Here is an 8,692-nt window from a genome sequence, read left to right as displayed (position 1 = left end):
CAATTGAATCTCACTGAGATGACATGTTCGGTTGAAAAAGTGGATAATAGTTGGTAATGGTATAGGAGGTTTTGTCATATAAACTTTGATAACATTGTTAAGGTTAGTAGCACATTTTCAGTTAAAGATCTGCCTAAGATAATAAAGCCTACTAATATTGTTTGCAAAGAATGTATCTTGGCTAAGTAGAAGAAGGCACATCATTTCCCAGCAAGAAGTTCACTACTACAAAGAAGTTGGAGATTGTTCACAAAGATTTAAGCAGCCCTATCAGGATAAGAGGATTCTATGGAGAAAGGTATTTTATGATTTTTGTTCATGATTTCACTAGAATGATGTGGGTAGTATTTGTGAAAGAGAAATCTGAAGTATTTGAGAAGTTTAAGATATTTAAGAATAGATTTGAGAATGAATTTGGTGTTATTATGAAATGTTTGAGATCGGATAGAGGAGGAGAGTTTACCTCTAGAGAGTTTAACATGTTTTGTGAAGAGAATGGAATTAAGAGACATTTATCTTCACCCAAGACCCCTGACCAGAACGGGATTACAAAAAGAAGAAATAGATCAATATTAGAGGCAACAAGAGAAATGATGTTTGAGAATGATGTATCCAATACATTTTGGAGAGAGGCAATCAATACAATAGTGTACACTATGAACAAAATTTAGATAAAAAAAGGCATGCATAAGACCCCTTATGAATTATGGTTTGGTCATTCACCATTAGTAAAGTATTTTAGAATCTTTAGAAGCAAGTGTTACATTAAGAGAGATGATGATGTTGGTAAGTTTGATCCAAGAAGTGATGAAGGTATGTTTCTTGATTATTGATTAAAAAGTAAAGCTTACAAATGTTTTAATCATAGAACCAGGACAATAGTTAAATGTGCAAATGCAAAAGTTGATGAAAAGTTTGGAATTAAGGAAAAGATGATGAATTCCAATTCAGATAAAGAAGAAGATAATACTAGAATTGTTAAACATAATGTAGAAGTTTTCTTTGAGACTAACAATGATCTGCAAAATGATGTGCAAATTATTGAGAAAAGAGGAGAAAGATCAAAACCAGAGAAGAAGTAAGAGTTGAGTTAGCAACTCTTAACTCTAACATGAATCTAACAAAGAATCACCCTCCAGAGAAGATAATTAGAAGCAAAGACAAAGGAGTGATGACAAGGAACATAGTTAATGAAGAGATATGTTTGATTTCTCAAGTTGAACCTAAGAGTATAGATGAAGCATGCAAAGATGACCATTGTATTCAAGCAAAGAAGGAAGAATTATACCATATTGTGAATAATGAAACATGGAAATTAGAACTTCCAAGACCTAAAGTCGAGAATGTTATTAGAACCAAATGGGTATTTAGAAACAAGATGAATGAACAAGGTGAAGTTGTAAGAAATAAGGCTAGACTTGTGTGTAAAGGATATTCACATCAAGAAGGAATAGATTATGAGGAGAAATATGCCTCTGTAGCCAAAATGGAAGTAGTAAGAATGTTCCTATATTATGCAACAATCAAGAAACTCAAAGTGTATTAGATAGATGTTAAATCAACCTTCCTAAATGGAGAAATTGAAGAAGAGGTATACATTGAACAACCTAAAGGTTTTCCTCTGATAGAAGAGAAAGATATGGTATGTAGATTAAACAACTCTATATTGTCCAAAGCAAGCACTTAGAACCTGGTATGCAAGGTTGGACAAGTATTTGGAAAAACTTGAATTTGCTAAAGGTATGATAGATAGTAAGTTGTATTTGAAATAAATTGAGGATGGTTTGTTGATAATAGTAATATTTGTTGATGACATAATATTTGGAGGCAATGATGAAGCAAGTGATAAGCTTGCTGAAGAAATGAAGAATGAGTTTGAAATGAGTATGATAGGAGAAATGAAGTTTTTCCTAGGTTTGTAGGTTGTATAGAATAGTGATGGTATTTTCATTTCACAAGCTAAGTATTTGAAAGACTTGTTGAAAAGATTTGGCTTGGAAAGTTGTAAGCCTATTGGTACACCTATGGTAACTAGTCACAAGTTATCTAGAAAAGATGAGACACCTACAATTGAGTAGAATAAGTACAAATCCATGATTGGAGTTTTACAATATCTGACTCACACTAGAATAGATATAACAAATGTAGTTAGGATTGTAGCTAGATTTCAAGCTGATCCTAAGGAGTATCATTATGCAACAATAAAGAGGATATTCAAATATTTGAAGGGAACATTTGATTATGGAATATAGTATGATAGATCAAGTGATTTCACTCTTTGTTCTTATACTGATGCAGATTGGGTAGGTAGTATGGATGATAGAAAGAGCACTAGTGGCATAGTATTCTTTCTTGGAGGAAGATTGGTTTCTTGGTTAAGCAAGAAACAAGATTGTATTTCATAAAGTATTTCTGAGGCAGAGTATGTAGTAGCAAAAAATAACTATAATCAAGTTATGTGGATGAAGCAGATGCTAAATGACATTGTGATAGAATTCTCAGAACTTGTTATCATATACTGTGATAATAAAAGTATAGTAAGTATGTTAAGAATCATGTATTGCATTCTAAGACTAAGCATATATCTATTAAGAATCATGTCTTGAGAGAGAAGGTATCAGATAATGAGATTAGATTGGAGTATATGAGTACTAAAGATCAAATTTATCTTTATGAAGTGCTTACTTAAAGATACATTTGAGTACTTGAGAGGTATGCTTGGGGTTATGCCCCTGCCTACTTCTTAGTAGATGATGCAGAGATTGCATCAGTCTAGTGGTATAGAGCACTAATGTTTGACTGGACTGAATGTTGATGCTTCCTATATGGGGGAGTATCTATGATGAGTGGAGTCATCAAGGACTCTTGGTATTTGGTATTTAACAATGTCGTTAGATGCTTGATCTGGTTGAAGGCTTGGAGCAATAAACTAACATAGTGGACACTTGACTTGGTTGAAGACTTGGAGCAATAAATTGATGTAATGAGGCCTTTCTCATTGATGTCAATGGGGGAGAATAGTGCATGAAAAACATCTCCTATGTATAGGGAGAGATGAGTATGAGAAACATCCTCTAGATGAATGGGGGAGAGATAGTTGTTAGGGAGTTTAAGAAAGATTCATGTAATAAAAGAGAAGGAATATCTCTATGGGGAGATATAAAATTATTAATGCCAAATGGGAAGATAAGAGTATCATTGAATAAGGGAGAAGTTAAGAAGTTGTTTAGTGAACAACTCATGATGCCAATCTAAAAGATGTATAACAGAGAAGTGTTGTAGAGGATTTCAGATTTGATTGATGAAGAGGATTTGAAAAAATGAGAAAAATAGTAGCAACAACAAAGTATTGTTTCGTATTCTTGGAACCTAGATATTTTTAATCTATGTTTCCCTCAATGCCAAAGTGGGAGATTGTTAGTGTGAATGCTGATGGTATTCCTTTGGGGGAGTATCCTAAGCATTGGTGAGCATGTGATAGTATTGACATGTTGCATTCATGATTGTGTTTGTCATTGATGTCAACATAGCAATAAGTCTATAAAGACTGGTAGAGTAGCAAATAGAGATTAAGGTTGTACAAAAAGTAGTTTTTTGTTATGATGATGCATGAATAAGGACATGTTCCACACCATGTCCTAATGATGAGGTTAAATGCACGTAACATAAGCCAAAGACATATATAAGTTGTAAGTGATTTACATAGAGCAATACAAAGATATAGTAACTATTAAGAAGTTTCTGATGATTGCATTATATCTTATGACAGAGATATAATCTAGAGACGTGCAGTTAGATAGTAATAAAAGATAGTGTGATAGTGATGTCAGTGGATGCACAAGCCCTTGTTCCACACATGTGAGAAGTTGTATAGACTGTGGGTTGACAGTGCTATTGTAACTGCAAAATAATTAATTATCTTAATATAATTAATTGTGAAAGCCTCAGGCCAACTCAAGGAATTTTTTTGAAGATACAGTATAAAGAAAAGATGTTTTCCTTGTTTGTAAAGTGTGTAATCAACATATAGAATGCAAAGTGATAAAGTAAGTTAAAAAATGAGTAGAGTGTTTGTTGAATGTGAGTAAACAATCCAAGGGATTATGAGATGTGAAGTTTGTGATATGTTGTTAAGATTAGAAGGAGACAAAGTCCCGTTGACATGATAGAGAAAGAGGAAGGAGAAGCAAAGTTAAATTCTATTATTCTACAAGGAATAATACAAAGATCATTTGGAAAGTGGACTCAATGATCTTTCCCCTAATGATGTTTGGATAGTGTGTCAATCTGCCTTCTACAACTCCTAATAGGGTTAGAATCTCCTAACAGTTCAGAGTCTCCTAACAGAGACTAATATGTACTGAATGTTTTCATAGACTCCTAACAAGTTCCATCCTCTAACAAAGAATATTTATATTAGTACATCATCTTGTGGGTACCATCCCCACTAGGGTTTTGCTAGTTAACACATTTGGTGTTATTGTGAATGAGTATCTTGTTGTGGTTTCTAATTATATTTCTCATATGGTTAAGATATGATGAGGTTGATAATTGTGATAATAGTTGTATAAATGGTTCACCACCCCCCCCCCCCCCAGTTATATTGGTGGACTATATATTCTAACACATTCAACATAAAATCAACGACCAAACATTCTAATATCTCCTTAAATAGTAAACTCTCTACTTCTAGATTCCTCCAAGTTCTATCACTTAATCAAATCTGTGGATGTCATATTCAATGTATTTAGTCACTTGGAAAATATAACTTCATTGAACTTTGTGCTCATCCTTATCTAGTTTAAATCTCCATTATTAGTTATTCATTTTTTTTCCCATCCAAATATATTGTAATAAAGTTTGATTGCACCTTTGAACTTCTTGAACATTCTTTATTTTAACCATAAGTCGGCTTAAGATCTCTTCTTCCTTAACTTGTTCTTCCAACTCACAGTTAGTGAACATTAAATTTCACTTAGACAATAAATCACTCTATTAACATATGAATTACTTGGTTAACAATAAATTTTAACTCATCTTTTCCAAATGTTTGGTTAATACTTTAGTAGCTTAGACAATATTGTACTCCTTCTTTCACCTAGTCACCCAATGTAGCTTGTATAGCTCAGTGAATACATAGACTTCATCTTTAAATTACATGATTACATGATTGTAAAATAATAATACCAAGATTAAATCATCATTTTCCAACTCATTCAAGTACCCATTGAATACCATACCTATCAACTCTTTTATTATCATACTTCTTCAAATCCTCTTCATCAATCAAATGATATGGCACTCTACTGAATTAGTATAAGGTCTAGCCAAGCCAACTAAGACCTTGACATCAATGAAAACATAACAATTGATATGAAAATTTTAAACACATTCATATCATTCTTAGTTACATAATCAATTAGGGCTAATAATGTTATGTCCCAAGGATCCCTTTGCCAATTCAAAATCATAAAGTTCTTTTAGCTTTGTGTGTTAGAGTAAATGGTTCTTTTCCATTTCACTCTTATATTAACTTTACCTAGGTGAGCTCATAAATTAGGAAGAATTATATATTCTTGGATATTATTATTAGGAGTATATTGTGAGTCATCCTTTTAACTCCACTCCTATGATATCACATGTGGTTGATTCCAATTTGGACACCACCCTTCTAGATTGTAGGTGGTTGATTCCATCAAGACTCTACTGCCTCCAAGTTGAGAAAGTTGTCTAAATCTTGTCCAAGTATCCTCCCAGAACTTTCCTATATAAATTAAATAGTTGTTATGTATTACATATTAGGAAATATTGATGCTATTATGCCTTTGAGCATTTACATAAGAGATTATTCTTGTATTGTTATTTTGACAATTTTATTTCCTCTTGATTAATTTATGTCTTTCATTAGATTTTGGTTTCTATCTATTTTATACAAATTCTAACATGGTATCAGATTAATTTTGAAAGAGTAGATTATTTTTATTAGAGGTCTTGTAAAATCCCGTATGCTCTTCTCTTGCATTTCTTTACGAACTGGAGAATCAGAAAGGATTTATGAAAACTCAATAATCCCTCTTTTGCATATACGTGTTTTTTTTCTTAATCTACTAATTGCAAAACTCAAGTGGATTCATAGATCCATTCTAAAAATTATATTGCATCCAAAAGGTTCAAAAAAGTCAAAATTGACTTTTGTTTCATCCAAATCGGAGTTCGTTTGCATCAATTACAAACACACACTTTTAGGTAAAATTTGGAGGGCATACAAAACAGAGCATTTTAAGGCCAAAAAAACCCTACCATTGCATCCAAAAGGCTTAAGAGATGAATTTTCATGTATAATATGACCTATTTTGGAGTTTAGAGCTCTTCGTGGTGAATTTGGAGCTTTTGGCACAAAATTAAGGTAGCTATGAGTGTATTTTTTTAAAAAAGAGAGGGCATGCAAAAAAAGCATTTTTAGGCCAAACAAACCCTACCATTGCATTTAGAAGCCTTGAGAGACAAATTTTCATATATAATTTGACCTATTTCAGATTTTGGAGGTTTTGGCATGAAAATTGAGGTAGCTATGAGTGTACTTAAAAAAGAAAAAATCTTTACACTTGTTCAAAAAGTACCAGCCTCCCAAGCACTTCCACATGATTTTTTAAGCTGTCCACACTCAACATTTGCCAAGGTCAACCAACAATCTTTTTAACCACAATGAAAGCCACCAACAACTTATTTTAATGACTATTGATCACTCTTTACTTTAGCTTGGAGTGCTGCTTGTTATAAAGAGCTCAAAATTAACTAACCTAGTGCAAGTGGGATATAAATTTCTAACAAATGCCATCATCTCACTATCTTAAACTTGACATGTATATGATCATCATCACAAGTGATTTCTCCTTATTGTGACATTTGGTTGGGTTGTCAAATTTAATCAGATATTTTTCTGGTTTACCCTTCATTTGCATTTTTAATTTGGTAGTCTGACTTTGAAAGACCATAACTTGGTCATCCAAACTCTAAATTAGATGCAATTGTTTTTTGATTTGGGGTACAATTCTCCAAATAATGCAGTAGTGATGTTAGTTTGGAGTTTTAGATGAATATGGTAATCCTAAATTGTAGGTTTTTATGACTGTACCTATGTAATCCTACATTATACAACTTCTGGAGCATTGTATGAGCTCATACAAATAGATTTTGTAGTACATTTTTTTTTGAAAGTGCATAATTTTTTGAGAAGTATCCAAATATTATGTAAAAAGATAGTCTTATTTGGACAAAAATTGTACTTTCAGCCTTTGACTAAAATTGGTACTTGAAATAATTTGGATTCATAGAAATCCTTTGTCCTGATTGTATAAGTCTTCATTTTCTTTAGATTGGACATTTTAATTGCAAAATCAAGTCCACTTTGGTCCATCTTTTGCAAAAGTGGTATTTGTACATGCACTGAATTATAAAAAATCATTGCACCTTTTGGGGGGGAGGGTATTTTTTCTCTAGTAAAAAGAGGGGTAGTCTTGTGTGTACTCTCTTGTTCTCTCATTACTCTCTTGTGTAAACCTTGCTTCTCTTTCATTCTGCATGACAATCTTTATTTCTGCACTAAAATAGATCAATCAACAATACCATTACTCACACCCTATAACTACTATGAGTGGAAGTTTAAAATGACAATCTATCTTAAGAATTTAGGGTTATATAGAGTAATAATGGGTTTTGAAATTGAACCAACATTACTTGTAGAAAAACCTAAATGGCACAAAAAATGTGATGAAGCATATCATACCTTGTGCATGCCTATATCTCCAAATCTTCACCTTCATGTGGAATAATCTAGAACTCCTAATAATGTATGGACATCATTAGAAGGATTATTTGGAAAGCAAGGTGAATTGAGAGGGTATCAATTAGAGAATGAATTGATACAATTAAATCCATGTAACTTTAATACTATTCAATACTTTTTCACTAAGTTTAAAGCTTTAAGATTACAACTAAAATAATGTGGAATTAAGAAGAAAGATATACAACTAATCATAAGTATTCTTTCCAGCTTGGTCCTACATATTCTGTGTTTGTCCCTACCTTCTATGCTACTAAAAGGGCCTTACGAAACAACTACACAATGCCTTCTCTTGATTAGTTTGCAAATGAACTCACAAAGGAATAAGATAAGTTGATCAATATGGGCATGATCAAACCATCTAAGTCTCATGCCTTGACTGCAAATCAGGGCACAAGAGAACAAAGAGGGCTTCCTAAGTAAGAAAAGAAACAAAAATACCAAGTATAAAAGAATGAAGAAAATAAGTTTTCTAATCCAAGAGAGGTAAATGATTCATCTTCTTCATAAAGCAATAAGCCCAAGAAGGAGAGAACAACATGTTCCTATTGTAAGAAACTTGGCCATGATGAACATAAATGTCTTAAGAAGAAAATTGATCACTTATCCCATCTTCTTGAAAGGAACAATATCAAAGTGCTTGGTTCAGTCAATTCAAATTCATCCCAAGAATCTTCCAAGGAATCAAGTAAAGGAAAAGGAAAGGGTAAGGCCCTAATAGTTGTTGCTAGATTATTGATTCAGGTGCTTCACACCACATTGGCTTCATCAAAATAATGTTTTTACTCACTGGAGTCATTTTCTATGCCATCCATTCTTCTGGGTGATGGCACTCCTACTAAAGTGCAT

This window comes from Cupressus sempervirens, chromosome 1, assembly GCF_028749045.1.
Source record: "Cupressus sempervirens isolate cs-2001-9-10 chromosome 1, ASM2874904v1, whole genome shotgun sequence".
Classification (NCBI taxonomy): domain Eukaryota; kingdom Viridiplantae; phylum Streptophyta; class Pinopsida; order Cupressales; family Cupressaceae; genus Cupressus; species Cupressus sempervirens.
The sequence above is the reverse complement of the archived record's forward strand: the minus strand, read 5'-3'. Positions refer to the sequence as shown.